Consider the following 19408-nt stretch of genomic DNA (forward strand, 5'->3'; position numbering starts at 1 on the left):
TTCTTGGGCCGCTCCCGCGGCATATGGAGATTCCCAGGCTAGGGGTCCAATCGGAGCCGTAGCCACCAGCCTACGCCAGAGCCACAGCAACGCGGGATCCGAGCCGCGTCTGCAACCTACACCACAGCTCACGGCAACGCCGGATCGTTAATCCACTGAGCAAGTGCAGGGATCGAACCCGCAACCTCATGGTTCCTAGTCGGATTCGTTAACCACTGCTCCACGACGGGAACTCCTTTCTCCCACTTCTGATCTCTTAACCCTGCTCTTCTCCCCTAACCCCCAACAGTGATACCCTTTGTTTTTTTAAAAAATTGAGATATAGTTCATTAGTTTCAGGTGTACCGCATAGAGTACAAAATTCTTGCAGATTAAACTTCATTTAAAGTTATTATAAAATACTGGATATATTCCTTGCACTATACAAAGTATCCTAGTAGCTTATTTTATTTTATATGCATTAGTTTGTACCTCTTAATCTTCTTCCCTTATCTTGCCCTTCTCCCCTTCCTTCTCCTCTAAATTGTTCTCTATATCTGTGAGTTTGTTTCTGTGTTGTTACTACTCATTTGGGTTTTGTTGTTGTTGTTTTTGGATTCCACATATAAATGATAACATACAGTATTTGTCTTTCTCTGACTTATTTCAACTTAGCATAATACCCGCTAGGTCCATCCATGTTTTTGGAAATTGTAAGATTTCATTCTTTTTTATGGCTGAGTAGTTTTCCATTGTATATACACACCACTTCTTTACCCACTCATCTGTTGATAGACATTTAAATTGTTTTCACATCTTGGCTACTGTAAATAATGCTGCTATGAATATTGCATGCTTGTATCTTTTTTTAATGTTTATTTTTATTTATTTATTTTTATTTATTTTTTGTCTTTTTGCCTTTTCTAGGGCTGCTCCTGTGGCATATGGAAGTTCCCAGGCTAGGGGTTGAATCGGAGCTGTAGCCACCGGCCTACGCCAGAGCCACAGCAATGCAGGATCCGAGCCATGTCTGTGACCTACACCACAGCTCATGGCAACGCCGAATCCTTAACCCACTGAGCAAAGCCAGGGATCGAACCTGCAACATCATGGTTCCTAGTCAGATTCGTTAACCACTGTGCCGTGACGGGAACTCCCGTATCTTTTTTAATTAATGGGTTTTTAATTAAATATCTAGGACTGGAATTGCTGGATCATATTCTAGTTCTATTTTTAGTTTTTTGAGGCACCTCCATACTGTTTTCCATAGTGATGGCATCAATTTACATTCCCACCAAAGATCTACAAGGCTTTCCTTTTCTCTAATCCTTGCTGTTATTTATTATTTGTGGTCTTTTAATGATACCCATCTTGACAGGTATGAGATGTTACCTCCTTGTCATTTTAATTTGCATTTCCCTGATGATTAGTGATGTTAAACATATATGCCTGTTGGCCATCTGTATGTCTTCTTTGGAAAAATGTCTATTCAGGTCTTCTTCCCTTCTTAGTGGGGTGCGGGCTGCCCCTAAGGCATGTGAAAATTCCTGGGCCAGGGATTGAACCCCATCCATGGCAACAACCTGAGAGGCTACAGTTACATCACTAGATCTTTAACCTGCTGCACCACAAAGGAACTCCCTACACATTTTTTTTTTTTTTTTTTGGTCTTTTTTGCCATTTCTTGGGCCGCTGCCACGGCATATGGAAGTTACCAGGCTAGGGGTCAAATCGAAGCTGTAGCCACCGGCCTACGCCAGAGCCACAGCAAAGCAGGATCCGAGCCGTGTCTGCAACCTACACCACAGCTCATGGCAATGCCGGATCGTTAATCCACTGAGCAAGGGCAGGGATCAAACCCGCAACCTCATGGTTCCTAGTCGGATTTGTTAACCACTGCACCACAACGGGAACTCCCCTATACATTTTTAAATTGGGTTGTTTGCTTTTTTGATATTAAGTTGTATGAGCTGATTATATATTTTGGATATTAACTCTTTTTGGTTATATCATTTGTTAATATTTTCTTCTGTTCAGTGGGTTGTCTTTTTGTTTTGTTGATGGCAACCCCCCTCAACCAAATCTTTAGTCTGCATCCAATTGATGCCTGCTTCCAGGCCCCAGTTCCCTCCCTAGTCTTGTTTTACCACTGTAATGCCAGTCATCTGGTCTACCCTTGTGTTATCTGGCTTTTAGAGCTTTACTCTACTGTTGGGTTCAGAAACTAAGCACTGGAAGAAACCATGTGAGATCCAGACTTATTTTATGGATGAGGAAACTGAGACCCAGAGAAATTAAATGACTGACCAGCACCACCTAGTCAAAGATTAAATGTAACTACTGAAAAAGAAACTCAGAGCAGTCTAGAGTTTAACAATATCAGTTGAGTCTTTCATACACTTAAAATCAAATTAGTAGACTACTCTTTGAATACCCTCTCCATGCAACACTGATCCCTAAATCCCTGGGTCTTTGAATTCCACCTCAAGCATGGCTTCTTCAATGAAGTTCCTTAAGCCCCAGTTGGGAGTCTGAACTCTTAGACCGAAGATCTGGGGCTTTCTGATTACCACAACTAGTTATTTGTCTACGAGTCCTATCTCCCCTATACATTTTAAGTAAACTATAATTTATCTTTGACTTTCCTCCATTCTTATCCCAAAGACTTGTACAGAGCAGGTGCGCAGTGAAATTCTGCGAAACAAAGTTTCTGGTGTAATGGGGTGGGGGGCAATTCAAGCGCCCAGACACCAGGTAGCAACCATGCAAGTGAGTCCAAAATTTTCAAATGCATCGTGCCATTCGTCCGCTGCACCCTGAGTCCTTTTGACTCCAAACCCATAAAGGTGAGAGAGTTTGGTTTCAGTAGAAAGTCAGCTTGCTGCAATTACAAGATAAGTTTCTCGAAATCTTTCAGCAGCGCCCTCTCTTCCTCTACTCTCAGAGCGGCGAAGTGCGACCCGCATCGGTGACCAGCCCGGGAACGTGACTTGGCGTGGAGAGGGTATAGCTCCCCTTACCGAGGGAGCTCAGGTCCCAGGCGAACGGCGGCCTCGCCAGCTTTCCGGGCTGACGCGATCACCGACCCTAAGCGGCGGCCAGCCTGACCGAGGGCGGTGGGAAAGTGACGCGAGGCTGGCGGGGCGGGGTGGCAATCGCGTCCCCAGGGAGGCGGGAGCGTCGGGGGAGCTCAGAGCGGGCCAGACGAGGAGAGGAGAGCGCTCGGGCTTCAGCCGGGGTCTCCATCTGCCGCCGGGGCGTACCGAGGGCGCGGGGCTCGGCCTGGGCGGCGTCTGCTCGCTCCGGGGCTCGCCGTCCAGCTCCTCTCCGCCCCCGGGAGGGATAGAGGGAGGGCAGAAGGCCGGACCCGCCCCCCGCCCCAGCCCCAGCCCCGCGCGGCGGCCGCGGCAGCCAGAAGGAGACAGGAGGCACCACCCGGGAGCGGAGAAACCAGTTTGGCCAGTCCCTTGGAGCGGAGGGAAAAGGAAGGCCGCAGAGGAAGGGGGCGCGGACGCGGGGCGGGGTAAGGCGAGGAGCCATTGGGAGCTGCGAGAGCCGGAGGAGCCGCCGCCAACTGGACACGCTTCCCGGGGCCACGGGCCAGCCCCCGCGCGCCATGAAGCGCTAGCGCGGCTGCCAGCGCTGGGGCCCGGCGAACCGCGGCGGCGGCAGCGGTGGGCAGGTGCGCAGCGAGCGCGCGGAGAGGCGTGCACCCGGCGGATGCCCCAGCCGGGGCCCATCGAGCGCCAGGTAAGAAGGAGCGCGGCGCCAGGGCCCCTAATCTGCCCCACCCGCCGGACCCTCAGGTCCCCTGGCGGCCCCGGGGCGGCGGACTCCAGGGATCCGGGATGCAGTGGCAGCAGCTGTCCGCGCCCTCGAGCTTCTGAGCCCACATGGATGGAATTTGGGTGGCGATGCCGGGGCTTTTGCGGTCTCGGGGACGTGAAGACACAGCTGGTGGGGCAGGCAGCACTGGCGAAGGCCAGGGGGGTTTCACCTTCGGGGAGAAGAGGGGAATCGCGGGAGGTGTTTGAATTCTTTGCTCCTTTGCTATCCACACGTCCCGGCTTCAAGACCGAGTATCAAACCTGGCAGGGCTTGTGGGTCCTTGAGGAGGGCCGCTGGCTTCCCTGCAATATCTGTCGTCCCTCTGGAAGACCCTCTTGGCAAGATTCTGCTGGGGCCCCCTTGGGAACCTATATAAACGCGTTGGAAAAAGACCTTAGGGCCGAAGGTACCCGCCGTCCCTTCGGGGAGGGATGGAGGGTGGGATCTTCTCCATCGCGCCTGCTGCGGGATCAGGCACCTTCTAGACGTCTTCCGTCGACCTTAATGCCCGTTGGGCGGTGATGGGGAAGGATGTTTTCCCCTGTGACTGTAAGGTCCTATCTGCCAACTCCCGTGGCATTCCCAACAGGCCACCTCCTTCCCTCCCTAGTTTGGTGCCCGGCGCTGTCCCCTCGCTTTGTGCGTGCGGAGTGGCAACTTGTTGGGGGAGGGGTGTTGCAGAGAATGGAGAGTGCTTTAACACCCCCACTTCCTCACTCCTTTCAAGTGAGAGGAGAGCTTGTGTTTGTCCAACTTCTCCGAGGGAGTGTGCGCCCCTGGACCTCTTGGGGAGGGGGGAGGACTGGAACGTAGATACCTGACGGCTGTGGTGGACTCGGGTGCAGGGGAGGATGCAGAACGGGGTAGGGGGTTTGACCGGCAGAAGAAGGGCAACCTGGGCTCCATTTCCTCCCAATGAGTCCCCCCTCCACCCCACCCAAGCCCTTTGGCCTGCCCGCGCAGTCCCCAGCGCGCTCCAAGTCCTTCTTGGGTAGCTCCGGACGCCGCCAATTTCCCCTCCCGGAAACTGCCCGCCCTGTTGGCTTAAGAAAAGATTCTCTCCCATCTTCCTGGTTGCAGTGCCTTCACATTTCTCCCTCCATTCTTCAAGAATTAAATGCGACCACACAGAAGGAGTCCTGGAAGATGACCCAGCTCACAGTAGGTTACGGAGGAAGGTTAACTGCTTTTAGGAAGGAAAACTGAAAATGATGTGTGGTCCCCTCCAGTGATGGTAAACACAAATAACGCAAAACAAAACGTGAAGTAGAAGTTCTGGTTATCATGTCCGGGGAGTACTTTTGTGTTAGATCTTAGATGCCATTCATTAATTCTGGGCCTATTGTCGAAGGCCTTATTAAAACCCATTATAAATGCATATACGGTGCAAAAGATAATGAATGGTTTTTAGCTAATGCCTATTACTTTCTGGGGGAGCAGTCTGCCTGCCTGCAGTTACTCCTCTGAATCCTCATTAGGTAGTGGAGGCTTCATTGTTCTAATTTTAGGTAAGAAACCTTAACCTTTGTTCATTTGCCATTTTTCCAGTGACTGTACTTGGGCATTTTTTAGGAATTCTTTGGTCTGTTATTAAGGGTGAAACAAGGCTCATACAACTTAATACCAGTGAACCGAAACTCCATTTGCTTGAAGGCAATAGTCTTGGCTACTTTCAAGCTTTCCTTCTATTTTTTATTTTCAGGAAAATGCATACCATTATGCATTTATTACTTGTTAATGATAGAACTAGGAGGGGTTTTTTGTTTTGTTTTGTTTTTGCAATTGAGGCTTTATAATAATGATTTGGTAAAAATCCGCAGGTGTAAGAAGTCTACAGCTGTAAAGCAAGTTTAGGACTGGTTCTGTTTCACCCAGATTTCTCTGGGTTTTCAGTGCTAATGGCTTTGACCAGATCTGGTTGTGGAATGTTTATCTGCCTTTCTCTCCTTTCTTTTTTTCTTGTTCTTCCCTTCTTTCCTTCTTTCTTCTTTCCTTCTCATCCTTCTTAATTAAAGAGTAGTGGAAAACACAGGGATTTAGATACCTACAGATTTCAGTGCTTTTACTTACTTTAAATTGTATTTAATGTTTACATTTTATTTTTGTTGTATTTATTTACTTTTAAAATTGTATAACCTTGGAAGAATTCCTAAATTTTCAGAACTTTACTGTACTCAGTGTACTCATTTGTTGGGAGAAAAAAGTTATCACCCTCCATAGGTTGCTGAGAGCATGAAGTGAGAGAACAGGTGAATGAAGGTTCCTTATCCATAGCAGGTGTTGGAATGTTTTTTAAAAATTTCTTTATTAAATGGATATTTTTTAAAAAAATAGTATGATGCTCACATATTTGGTGTATTTTTAATACTTGATGGCCTTACTAAAGTTTTGAATTCAATTTTAGTGTTTAGTAAATATTCATGGAATCCAGGTGATCCTTATAACTCACCTGAGAGAGATTTTAATCTACTAGTTACCTTTGCTCTTTAGTTTCAATCATTGTAAAGGAAGCCTATGCTCTTATGAATGCAGAGGAACTTGCTTTTTAGATACTGGAACAAGATTTATGCGGTCCATTCATATCCCCTGTCTCTAAAGAGTGATGCCTTTAAAGTTTCTTGAGCACTTAATTTTAGAATTTGTGTCTATATCTGCTTCTAGATTAGTCTCCTGGGAAGTTTTTCTTGTCGTCTTTAGGCATCTTGTGAGTTTTCAGGTCTGTTTTGTTGGTACCATTCACTTAGATTCATTGTATTCATGCCTGTAGGTGTTATGTTTTGTTACTTATTAAGATAAGTAAAAATTAATTGGCTGCCAGAAGTTTTCATAGCATGAAAAGAAAATGGCTTTATTCTGTTCACCAGGTTATTCTCAAATCCCCATTCCTGGGCCCAGCTAAAAATAATGCCGTTTCTAAGATCTTTTGAGATCCTGTGTCACTGAAGAGCTGACATTATGGAGGAGGAGTCAAGACAGCACACACACACACACACACACACACACACAGTATCCATATATAATAGTCTTGTTTCTCATTTTTATTCTTAGAAAACAAAGGACCTTTTATCATCAGATCGTTTAGGAACACAGTAATACATTCCCTAATTCTTCTAAATGCATTGCACTATTAAATAAATTGTTGCCAAAATCATGCACAATGGGAGCTACATTTTATAACTGGTCCCAGAGGCAGCAGCAAAGGGTTGGTAGCTCTGGAATCCTTTGACCTCGTTGGACAAATCCTTTGACCTCCTCACTTCCTACCTGTAATAACTCAGGGCAATTACTTAATGGCTCCAGCTCCTGTTTCCTCATCAGTAAAATGGAATAGTAATAGTACTGCCTCAGAGCATGTGTGATGAGTTGCAAATGAGAGAATTAGCTAAAAGGGTTTAGCACAGAGATCAATAAAAAGTAGTCAATATTTGGAGTCCCCAGTGGCCTAGAGGGTTAAGGATCTGCCATTGTCACTGCTGTGGCTTGAGTTACTGCCGTGGCTCAGGTTTGATCCCTGGCCTGGGAACTTCTGCACGCGTGCTGCAAATACAGCCAAGGGAAAAAAGGTGGCGGGGGAGGGGGAGTCCATATTTTTATTATTGTGTTATTGACATTGTTCAGTAAATATTTATGGCTCATGCAGCCATTGCCTTTCTCCTACACTACGCAGGAAAATGGACTTGCTCTGTGTGCTAGTATTCATTTAGTAAACAGGTGCCTGTTTGTACCAGGCACTGGCAAGAAACAATCCCTTGGAGTAGGGGTGAGGTTCTGAAGTTCCAGACCTGGGGCTTGGGTTCTGGAACTTGGGAGTCTTGGGGGCTGGCAGAAGGACCAGGGTGCTCAGTGACATAGGGAAGGGCCTACTCAGTCACAGCCACAAGGAGTAGCTGCTCCCACTGTGTTGCTTGCCCCCTGCAGCGTGTAGGGAAGCCCTTGGGACATAGCAACATAAACACTGCTGGGTCTCCTTTACCCTCTACTTCCTGTCTTTTTTCTTCCTCACCTCTGTTTGTTTGTTGTCTTTTTAGGGCCGCACCTGCAGCATATAGAGGTTCCCAGGCTAGGGGTCAAATCAGAGCTGTAGCTATCAACCACACCACAGCCATAGCAAGGCCAGATCCGAGCCACATCTGTGACCTACACCACAGCTCACAGCAATGCTGGGTCCTTAACCCACTGAGTGAGGCCAGGGATTGAACCCGAATCCTCATGGATGCCGGTTGAATTTGTAACCACTGAGCCACAACAAGAACTCCCTGTATTCTTCTTTTTTTTTTTTTTTTAATTACCCTTTCCTATTCAAAACTCAGGAGTTTCTGAATCTTGGGTCCTTTTGAAAGGATCAGTGCTCTCCATGGTTTCTGAGTTGTGGCACCTGGTAAGCATTGCTAGTGACAGAGACCCTTGGCACAATCTCATTCATTCATTCATTTGAAAACATGGCTTGAGTATCTTCTCCAGGTATTATGCTGGGAATTATCTCCCTGCTTCATGGAAGCCTATGAGGTGCACAGAGGGCCTGAGTTGTGTTTTTTTGTCTTTTCCTTCCTTGGTAAGAAAGTAGATTGGATGTTCTCTGTCTCTTCCTGTTTTGTACCTTGTCCCCCTCTGCATAGAGAGATGGTTGTCTTAAACCATAGAGGTGGCCCCTGCCACTTTCAGTTCATTATCAGTCTTCAAGTCCAGCGAGTTTGCATTTAATGGGGAAAGCTGGGCCTGGAGGTGGTGGCACGTCAGTAGTAGGAACTCAGCTCTCAGCCTAGGGAAAGACACTGACTTTTGGGGGCAGGTGTCAGAGGTCAGCCTTGTTCCAGGGCCATCCTTCCGGGTTGGTGGCCAGCTCCCACTTAGCATGACGGAAAAGCCTGGCACTTCTCGTTGAGCGCATGTGGAGCCTGACCTTTGACTAGCAGCTTTGGTCTTTATTTACAGGGCTGTCATTTATGGCTTTGTCTCTTTGCCGAGTGGCTTTTGTTCACCAGAGTTGAGGTTTGTTTGATTTAGGGCAAGACAGGGTTTGAAACCAGCTTTCTAACCTTTACTCAAATTGAGTCAGGCTGGAATATCCTCATTGGAACAACTTGGGCACCAAACATCGTCCTTCCACAGTCTCTGCTCGCCCATTCTCGCTCTTGGGGGAAGCTCCTATGGGTCGGATGTATTTTATATAATGTGTGATATGACTTGTGTACAAATCCTTTGTCTTTTTGGGAAGACCATTCACTGAGATTGGTATAAGATCTGTGGATCCAGAAGAAACATTTAACATTCTCAATAAGAAAACAGGTAACTGTTTGACTTGAGTGGTTGAAATAATCACTCATATGGGGAGATGGGTCAAGGTTTGTACATTTCACACAGGAAAAGACTGGCCCTACCACCATGTTGGAAGTAAATGTGTAGGCCTCTAAGCCAGGCACTGGCAGATGCTATATAAGTCTCCAGAATTTTTGGTAAGACAGTGAAACTAAGTGGGTAGGGTTCAGTTGTTGAGATGGTGAGAATTACACTCTGTAGTAAGTAAAAATCTACACTCTCTTTTTGGTACCAGAACAACTTTGAGAGAAGAGTTTCCTCATGATATCATCCTAGTACAGAAATTTATTTCAAGTTTATTTGCTTGAATAGTGGTAAAATATTTATAAAATTTGGCACTTTAGCCATTTTTAAGTGTGCATTACATGGCATTAAGCATAGCCACAATATCATGCAGTCATCACCACTAACCACCTCTGAAACTTCTTCATGGTCCCATTCGGAAACTCCATATCCATTAAACAGTAACTCTGCATTTCTCCTTCCTTGCAGGCCCTAATAATCTCTGTTCTACTTTGTCTCCATGAATTGGGCTATTCTAAGGTAACGTAGAATCCCACAACATGTGTCCATTTGTGACACTTCACTCAGCATAACCATCTCAGGGTTCATCCCCTCACAGTGTGAGTCAGAATCTCCTTCCACTTCCTTTTCAAGGCTGAATAATATTCCATTGCGTGTGAGTACTACATTTTGTTTACCCATTCATCCGTTGATGGGCACTTGGGTTGTGCCCACCTTCAGCAATATGAATAATGCTGCTCTGAACATGGGCCATGAGTGTCTGTTTCTTCACGGGTTGCTGAGCTCTGATTCAGTCTGTGAGATTTATCTTTCATAGTCAGTGGATAAGATGGGCAGGGACACAGAGTATTTAACTGCACTCTTGCCTCCAAAAACAGTTTGGAGATAAAAACGTGGAGAACTGCAAGGAGGCTGGTTGCCTGGAAGATATGTGGAAGGTGGTCACATTTCTTCTTTTTACCTGCAGCTGCTCTGAGGAAGCTGGTGGTCCTTCATTTCATCACCAGCTAGCCTGAGGTGTGGCTGACACTGTGTTCTGTGTGTAAGAGCTCAGGAGATCTGGCTCCATGGTCTGGAGACCTCTTCAGACCACAGCTGCCTTCCAGGAGGACATTCTCTAGTAGAGGCAAAAATTCTTGTCTTTCCTCAACAATTGCCTTGGATTAAAGAAAAAGAACTTTTGTTGGTGGAAGGAGGGTTAGAATGTGAAAAAAACTGGCATTTAAATGAATGAAAAATGGAGGAGTTCCCATAGTGGCTCAGCAGAAACGAATCTGACTAGCATCCATGAGGACACAGGTTTGATCCCTGGCCTCGCTCAGTGGGTTAAAGATCCTGTGTTGCCATGAGCTGTGGTGTAGGTCGCAGCTGCAGCTTGGATCCTGCATTGCTGTGGCTGTGGTGTAGGTGGGCAGCAGCAGCTCCAATTAAACCCCTAGGCTGGGAACCTCCATATGTCATGGGTGTGGCCTAAAATGACCAAAAAAAAAAAAGTTTGAAAAATGGAATATTTTAAAAATCAGATTTTTTTTTCTACCTTAGGGTAGAACCTATGGCTTCCAGAATAAGCTTCAAGGCCAGAGGCCTCTTTTAGATTTTAGAAAGAATCATCAGATGTTACATCTGTGTGCTACTGTGCTTATTCATGGAGCAGGATAAAAACCAGAAGTCTTTCTATCATGATTAGATGTCAGTCCATTAGGTTATTAAAGATATCTGACTCTGGTTTTTTCAAAAGAACAATAGACTCTTATATAAGTTTATACTCATTCAGTACCCTGAAAATAGGCTAAGATTAGGATTTGCATATTTATCTACCAATCTATTTATTTAATGGCCACACCCATGACATATGGAAGTTCCTGGGCTAGGAGTTGAATTCCAGCCACAGCTGCGGTAGGTAGTGTTAGATTCTTTAACCCACTCCACCAGGCTGGGTGTTGAACTGGCGCCTCCACAGTGACCTGAGCCACTGCAGGAACTTCTTAACCCACCCACTGAGCCACAGCAGGAACTCCGGGATTTGCATATTTAAAAATCAAGACTTGTGGCGCAGTGGAAATGAATCCGACTAGGAACCATGAGGTTGTGGGTTTGATCCCTAGCCTCGCTCAGTGGGTTAAGGATCCGGCATTGCCGTGAGTTGTGGTATAGATTGCAGATGCGGCTTAGATCCGGTGGGGCTGCGGCATAGGCCGGCAGCTGTAGCTCTGATTAGACCCCTAGCCTGGGAACCTCCATGTGCCGTGGGTACAGCCCTAAAAAAAAAAAAAAGAAAGAAAAGAAAGATAAAAATCAAGACTTTTCAAAAAATACTTTCTTTTTTAAGAACATTTTTTATTATAGTCGATTCACAATGTTGTACCAATTTCTGCTGTACAGCAAAGTGACCCAGTTATAATATATAAGACTTTAAAAAAAATAAGTGTGTGTGCACGTGTATGCATGCATGCACAGACACACACCCCACACACACACACCCAACTTTAACCCCACACACAACCATCCTTGGCTATCAATTCCATCTTCCTATTCTGTTCCAGTTCCAACCACAAGAAGAATATTCGGGCTAACATGGTTAATCTCTTAGAGGTTTGATACTTTGACTACCTCTGCTTGATTGAGATTGTTCAGAACATTTATTTAAATTAGTCTTAACCTTCCCCCCTCACATAGAGAAACCTGCTGAAAATTCTCAAAGGTCACTTTGAGAACTCAGACTGTGAGTGGTGAGTGTGTCCTGGATCCTTGAGCTCACTCGGACCAACACTCTCTTTTGAAGCTGAAGAAAGTTTGCTCAGGTCCTGTACTCCCATAGCTACTGGTCTCATTTCCTGAGTTCTAGCTTCTTGAATGGCCAGACTTGTGGCTTCTTCTAGGGAATTTCCTGTCTCCTCAGTCATTGTACAGAGTGGAACTTCTTCCTTAGTCTTAAAAGTCTGTAACAGCCAGCTAGCCAACAGGTGCTTAAAAAGCACCTCCTGTCAGAGTTCCCGTCGTGGCTCAGTGGTTAACGAATCTGACAAGGAACGATGAGATTTCGGGTTCAATCCCTGGCCTTGCTCAGTGGATTAGGGATCCGGCGTTGCTGTGAGCTGTGGTGTAGGTCACAGACGTGGCTCGGATCTGGTATAGGCCTTCAGCTACAGCTCCGACTCGACCCCTAGCCTGGGAACCTCCATATGCCGTGGGAGCGGCCCAAGAAATGGCAAAAAGACAAAAAAAAAAAAAAAAAAGACCTCCTGTGTGCCAGGCACTTGGCATCTGTCTCTCAATCAAGGAGATAAAGAGCCTGCCCTCAAGAAGCTCAGTTCTACAGGAGGGAGGGAGACAGTGGGTGATGAAGATGATAAATAGGTAAATTACATGGTATGTTTGAGGACTGCTGCTACAGGGGATAGAAAGAGAAAGCTGGACAGGATAAAGGAATTGGGAGGGTGAGCAAGGGAGCAGGATGCAATTAGACAGTGGAGAAGTTGGCAACTGAGCAAAAGCTCAGCAGGGAGAGGGTGAATCCTAAAGATCTAGGGGAAGAGTGTCCCAGGCAGAGGGGACAGATGATTCTGTGCAGAGACCGTGTGGTGCCAGTGCCTGGCTGGGGTGATGAAGGCTGATGAACTTGTGGTTGGCAGTTCTTCAAACCAGTGAGTGATGGAGGGTGCGGTAAGGGGAAAACAGAGCAGGGGGGTAGGGAGCCCCATGGTGCAGGGCTTCCTAGGAGTGGAAGGATTTTGACCTTGACTTTGAGTGCAACGGATGGAGGAGTCCAGTGCGGGACATTCATTGCCCATTGGAGAGTTGTGATCTGTGATCTGATTTGCGTTTGAATTTGTCATTCTGGTTGCTGTGTGGAGACCAGGCCAGGGGAGGGCTCCTAGGTAGGGAAACCGGTGAGGAGGCTAAAACCAGGTGCGCTGTGTTGGACCCTGGGACCAAGGTGAGCCGTCTGAGAGAGAGAAGGTTGTGGATTTTTTTTTAAAGGTAGAGCCAACAGGATTTCCGGATAGATTGGATGGGGATATGAGAGAAAGAGGAGCCAAAGATAACTTTCTCCGTAGAGCCTGGGTCACGCAGAGAAATCTGGGTTTCAGGATGCTGTAGCTTCAATGGGCTGTGTTCCGGTCACTCATAATAAAGAGGCCCTTCAGAAATATTCATATTTATCTAAGGTTTTGGTTCAGAGAACTTCAACAGAGAGCTTTGTTTATCATCAGAACATATCTTCCTACTTTGGTTGGGGGGGGGGGGGGAGAGGCAGAGGTGTTAGAAAAGGATGATTTCCAGGAAGCAGAGACCTTTGCTTGTATTGGCAGGAGGATGGTCTGCAATCCACAGGGTGTGCGGGGCAAGGAGGCCTCTCCTGCAAGAGAAAACAGGAGGACCCTGCAGGCCGGTGGCGGACATGGCTGGCAAGGCCCTGCTCCTTCCCCACCCAATCTTGTCCTGCATTGTCTAATGGGGAAGGCAAGCACTTTCTGGCCTGCAAACACAGGCAGGCCACTCCCATCACCACCCAAATAGGTTATCTTTCTTGCAACAGTTTTACTAAGATGTAATTCCTGTACCATACCATTCGCCCTTTGACAGCATACACTTCCCTGGTGTTTAGTCTATTTACCTAGTTGTACCACCATCACCACTGTCTGTTCTAGAAGCTTCCATCACCCCCCAAAAGAAGTCCTGTACCCTTTAACTACAGCTGTTTTCCTTCTCCCCTTAGCTCCTGGCAGCCTCTAATCTACTTTCTGACTCTGTGTATTTGCCCTATCTGGACATTTTCTATAAATGGAAACTTACCACAGATGTTCTTTTGTGAGTGACTTATTTCACCTAGGGTAATGTTTTATGGTGTTTTGTTCAGCATAGTCATCCACGTTGTAGCATTTATCAGTACTTGGTTTCTTAATTGCTGAATACATGTTACTTTGGTACCTGATGCATTCTTGAAAAGAACACAGGAAATAGAAATATGTGTTAGTCACAAGTAGATTAATTTACAGGGTGGAAAGGCAATTGTTTGAGCCCAGAGAGCTGTATGTGGGTGTGTGTGTGTGCGCACATGCATTAATTTGAATACAAAGAACATAGCCAGACAGTAGAACAGTGGGTACTAGGGACAGAGGAGAGGGGGAATGGGAATTATTGTTTGGTGAGTACGGAGTTTCAGTTTGGAAGGGTGAAGACGTTCCAGAGATGGATGGCGGTGATGGTCACACATCAGGGTGAATGTACTTAGTACCACTGAACTGTACTCTTAAAAAGGGTTAAAATGGTAACTTATATGTTGTATATGTTTTACCACAATCAAAAATTTAGCCCAAGACAGTCTTTTGGAGGAGATTGTTCTTCAGTTGAGACCTGAAGGATGGGAAGGCAGCCAGTTAAGGCTTTTCCTGGTCCAGCTGATGGGAGCAGCATGTGCAAAGACCCTGTGGTGAGAACTTAGCGCTTTGTTCTAGGAACTGTGAGAAGGCCAGGATAGTGGTGGCCGGGGGCAGGGGTGGTGGTATTGATGATGGAGCCAAGAAGTATGGGGTGAGGTAGACAGGGACCAAGCTGATAGGAAGGCATTGATGTATTCGTAAGAGGTGGAGTGACATGGTTTTATTTCTGATTTCAGTTGAAAACTCAGGCTACAATGTGGAGAATGTGTTGGGGGCAGGGGGCTGAGGCCAGAAGCAGGGAGGAGCCCAGTTAGGAAGCTGCTGCAGGGTCTAAGAGAGATGATGGGGGCGTGGGAGTGGAGATGAGAGGCAGAAGGTGGGAACTGGAGTCTTAGAATTGGAGTCTTGCCTTGGTGATGGATTCAAGGACCTCATGGAAGTGGAAATAGCAGGTGAGTCTCAGATTTCTAACATAAGGGATGGAAGATAATGGTATCAGAGACAGAGGAACAGGCTGGAAGATTAAGAATTTAGCTTTGGACATCTTCACTGCTGGTTGCTGGATACTGAGGCGTGGCCAGAGGTCAAGCTCTGATAGCTTCAGAAATCTTAGCTGGAGACACATAACCCTGGGTGTGGAGTTGGCTTTGATGAGTTCCAAAGGGACGAGGAATGCTGGAAAGCTTATAAAACCAATGCTTCTTTTTCTTAGGGTTGGCCTTTTACTTTTCACTGTTCGTGTGTGTGAAATCATACTTTCAACTATTTTTTTAAGCAATGAAGTATTTGAATTTGAGCAAAAAAAAAAAAAAAAAGCACTTGTGCAAATGCTCTCGCCTTGCTTTATGCACAAGGATGACCGTGGACACTGATACAATATTGTCTAGTTGCACCACACACAGATGGAAACATTTGTATAAAACACAGGAAAGGGTCAGTGTGCATATTTAATGGGAACTTACTAAAGTCAGGGAATTTATTGTGGATGGTAGGGTGTTTTAAGCTGGCTTGTGTGGCCTCCGCTAAAAACCAAATCAGGAGTTCCTGCTGTGGTGCAACAGGATCAGCTGCATCTTGGGAGCCCTGAGCAGGTTCAATCCCTGGCCTGGCACAGTGGCTTAAGGATCCAGTGTTGCCAGAGCTGCAGCTTAGGTTGCAACTGCAACTCGGATCTGATCTCTGGCTGGGGAACTCCATTTGCTGTGGGGTGGCCAAAAAAAAAAAAAAAAAACACTCTTTTTAATATACATATAGGGTAAATGACAAAATGGTATTGCCTTTGTTGACAAAGTACTGTATTTCCACATGTAGTGTTTACCCACTCAGTCCTATGTTGTGTGTATTTACTTGTCCCTTTTTGCAAGTAAAGGAACTATAACTGGCCTGAAGTCTCAGAACTAGTAATTGACAAAATCAAAAACTGAACTCAGGTTTCAACACTCCCAAGGTGAGGGTTCCTTCAAGGATCTCATGGCTAATGACTGGAAAAGCAGTACAAACGATTCAGGAATGGTCAAGCAAATAAAAACAAGGGCACACAGTTAAATCTGAATCTTAGCAGTGATTAATTAAATACATTTTAACAAACATATGTCCCATGAAATATTTGGAACACAGGCTAAAAATTATTTATTGTTTATCCAAAAGTCACATTTAACTGTGCATTCTGCATTTTATTTGGCAATCCTACCCAGAATCGAACTTTTGGTTTGAGAATTACTTGTACCTTCAAGCTCTTTTTGACATCTCTTGGATCTTCCATGCATTTTTTAAAAAATCTGGGTTGGGCATGAGAGGAGGATTGATTTGTTTTCCTAGTCTCAAAATGGCTATGTTATTTTCCTGAACTTTAATGAGTATTCATTATGTGTCAGTAACAGTAGCCTGGTATCAGGGACCAGGGTCTGGGTTCAAGGGATGGCAGATCTGGCCAAGTCCCTGGAGAGTTATTTCCTTGACTTGGGACAGAATTAACAATGTCTTGTATTTTTAGACCACTTCATAGTTTGAAAATCTTGTCATTTGGAGTGAGTGACTAGGACAGGTATTATCCTCAAGGAACAGATGAGAAACCTAAAGGAAAGCAAGGCTTGGGTGGGTGGTCAGTGGCCAAAACTGGGCTAGGACACTTGTCCCAGCTTTTAGTTCCGTGATCATTGATCATCAGTTCATTTTCTTTTTCTTTTTCTTTTCTTTCTTTCTTTTTTTTTTTTTGTCTTTTTGCCTTTTCTAGGGCCACACCCACAGCACATGGAGGTTCCCAGACTAGGGGTCGAGTCGGAGCTGTAGCTGCCAAGCCTACTGCCGGACCTACAGCAATGTGGGATCCAAGCCACGTCTGCAACCTACACCACAGCTCACGGCAATGCTGGATCCTTAACCCACTGAGCAAAGCCAGGGATCAAACCCGCAACCTCATGGTTCCTTGCCAGATTCGTTAACCACTGAGCCACGATGGGAACTCCAGTTCATTTTCTAAATGCCCATTTCTTCCTGCTTCCAATCATGGCCCTGATGTTTTATAGGATATCCTCTTGTTTTGATATCATGACTCTGCGTGGCCTCATTTCCTGTTGTGGCTCAGTGGTAACAAACCCAATTAGTATCCATGAGAAATGAAATCCCTGGCCCCACTGGTTAAGGATCCAGTGTTGCCATGAGCTGTGTGTAGGACACAGCTTGGCTCTGGCGTGGCTGTGGCTGTGGCTGGCAGCTGCAGATCCGATTTGACCCCTAGCCTGAGAACTTCCATATGCCATGGTCGTGGCCCTAAAAAGCAAAATAAATAAAATAAAAAATAAATTAAAACTTACATGGTAGAAATAATTTCAAGCTGGAGGTTGAAGACATTGAAACACATCCTTCCTTGGCTGCCAGGGGTGGACTCCCTGGACACTGTAGTATAACGTTGTAGGTAGTATTTGAGAAGGACTGGGATCCCAGTGTTTTGAAAAGGCAAGTTCAGTGTTTTCTGAGTTGAGCAAGTTCAGTGTCTGCTGATTGGGGCTTTGAAATCCTCATGCCTAAAGTGTCACAGTCCCATGGAGACCACCAATATCTAGATCTGGACAGTGAAAATTCTGTTTTGGGGGGCAGTTCTTCCTCTGTTTTTCTTGGCTCATGCATTTGCGTGTGTAGTCAATGCTAACCAATAGTTCCTGGTGCATGGAAGGAACTAGGCAAATACGTGTAAATGAATGAATATAACACCCTATCCCTGATGGCCAGCTTGGAAGGTCATTAATTTCACTTTTCCTACTGACCCTAGGGAACTATAGCTGTGTTAGAAATAGTCTTTGCCCTTCGGATAATTAATATTTAGCAGGGAAATCAGACGAGACCACATTTAACTAAAGTACAAGGCAGTATGGTTTTCACACAAAGAAAAATAAAAGAAACTTGCTCTTCTGATGGCACATATGTATGGTAGGTTCTATTTTATTCTTTTTTTTTTTGTCTTTTGTCTTTTGTTGTTGTTGTTGTTGCTATTTCTTGGGCCACTCCCGCGGCATATGGAGGTTCCCAGGCTAGGGGTCTAATCGGAGCTGTAGCCACCGGCCTACTCCAGAGCCACAGCAACGCTGGATCCGAGCCGCGTCTGCAACCTACACCACAGCTCACGGCAACGCCGGATCGTTAACCCACTGAGCAAGGGCAGGGATCGAACCCGCAACCTCATGGTTCCTAGTCGGATTCGTTAACCACTGCGCCACGACGGGAACTCCTCTATTTTATTCTATATTCACTTTTATACAGTATTTTTCTTTTAATTTACACGGTGAATACTGCATGTCCCCTTAGAAAGTTTATAAAATTTCAAATGAGGCCTTTTTATTTTAAAAGTTTTTTTCCGGAGTTCAGGTTGCAGACGAGGCTCGGATCCCGCGTTGCTGTGGCTCTGGCGTAGGCCGGTGGCTACAGCTCCGATTCAACCCCTAGCCTGGGAACCTCCATATGCCGCGGGAGCGGCCCAAGAAATGGCAACAACAACAACAACAACAACAAAGAAAAAAGACAAAGAAAAAAAAAAGTTTGTAAAAGGTTTTTTTCCTTCTATTTTGAAGCACGTTAAGTCTTCAGAACAATTTAATCATAACCAACATTCAGATACTTTAACCACTGAGGTTTGACAAAATGAAGACCTTTTTTTTTTGCCTGCGCCCATGGAATGTGGAAGTTTGCGGGCCAGGGACTGAACTCTTGGCACAGCAGCGACCCAAGCTGCTGCAGTGATAATGCTGGATCCTTTTACCCTCTGTGCCACAGGAGAACTCTGAGGCCTTTTTTTTTTTTTTTTTTTTGAGTCTTTCTAGGGCTGCAACTGTGACACATGGAGGTTCCCAGGCTAGGGATCGAATCGGAGCCGCAGCTGCCAGCCTACACCACAGCCGCAGCAATGTGGGATCCGACGCATGTCTGCGACCTACGCCACAGCCCACGGCAATGCCAGATCCTCAACCCACTGAGCAAGGCCAGGGATCATACCCATGCCCCCATGGATGCCAGGTGGGTTTGTTAACCACTGAGCCACGACAGGAACTCCACCGAGACCATTTTTAAATGAAGAGACTCTTTTTTTTTTTTTCTTTTAAAGTTGAAAATTATTCAAGTTGTGCCATCAATCAGGCGCCAGAAACCAATTGGAGAAGAAGCCAATAAAGTTGTGCAATCAATCAGGCACTAGAAATCAGCTTTGGAGAAGAAGTTCATGGCAAGGACCGAGCCAGAGTAATAAGAGGAAGTGCTCCCCAGCCTCAATCCTCAATGGGATTTCATGCCCACCTTTCATCAGATGCACTTATCTTCTTTATATATGGATTCGTTTGCATGTGTCATCAGGAAGTTAGTCAGCATAATATGGCTTTAATTGCACTTGG

The 19408-nt window shown here is 45.8% G+C and overlaps 1 protein-coding gene across 1 annotated transcript in view; it reads left to right on the forward strand.

The window, feature by feature from the left end:
- The first annotated feature begins 3397 nt into the window (after positions 1–3397).
- ATP8B1 (ATPase phospholipid transporting 8B1) overlaps positions 3398–19408 on the forward strand; it is a 128440-nt gene continuing 112429 nt past the window's right edge. Inside the window, exon 1 of the mRNA XM_047767064.1 lies at positions 3398–3729. The gene's annotated coding sequence lies outside the window, so the exon portion shown is untranslated. The remainder of the gene's footprint in view (positions 3730–19408) is intronic.

The sequence above is a fragment of the Phacochoerus africanus genome, chromosome 2 (assembly GCF_016906955.1).
Source record: "Phacochoerus africanus isolate WHEZ1 chromosome 2, ROS_Pafr_v1, whole genome shotgun sequence".
Classification (NCBI taxonomy): Eukaryota; Metazoa; Chordata; class Mammalia; order Artiodactyla; family Suidae; genus Phacochoerus; species Phacochoerus africanus.